General features: G+C 39.6%; 1 protein-coding gene across 1 annotated transcript in view; it reads left to right on the forward strand.

Moving 5' to 3' along the window:
• CCDC60 (coiled-coil domain containing 60) overlaps positions 1 to 333 on the forward strand; it is a 63,536-nt gene that overhangs the window by 61,055 nt on the left and 2,148 nt on the right. The window lies entirely within an intron of this gene.

Below are 333 nucleotides of genomic sequence, written 5' to 3' on the forward strand. Positions count from 1 at the left end.
CAAATCCTAAGCCCTTTGCAATGAAAACCACAGCACACCCCAGTCATGCACAGTCTAGAAAGGTTTGGAACATCTGTCTCCAGGACTGTCAAAGCAGCAGTGCAACATTTTTACACAGAACATTAAAAAAAAGAAAGGCAGCTTTTTTGCAAGAGTTTTATTTCTATTGTAATGTATAATTCTCCCTCTGAATCTCTAGATTCAGAGTAAAATGGTAAAGACTATGCGTTACAGTGCACTTCCATCAGTGAGATTTATGTCAGCACACAGAGAGGAGAATGATGATAGCACAGGGAAAAGGGATAGTAAAGAGAATCAGAAAGAGGGGCAGAT

The sequence above is a fragment of the Phaethon lepturus genome, unplaced genomic scaffold (assembly GCF_000687285.1).
Source record: "Phaethon lepturus isolate BGI_N335 unplaced genomic scaffold, ASM68728v1 scaffold11588, whole genome shotgun sequence".
NCBI classification, from domain to species: domain Eukaryota; kingdom Metazoa; phylum Chordata; class Aves; order Phaethontiformes; family Phaethontidae; genus Phaethon; species Phaethon lepturus.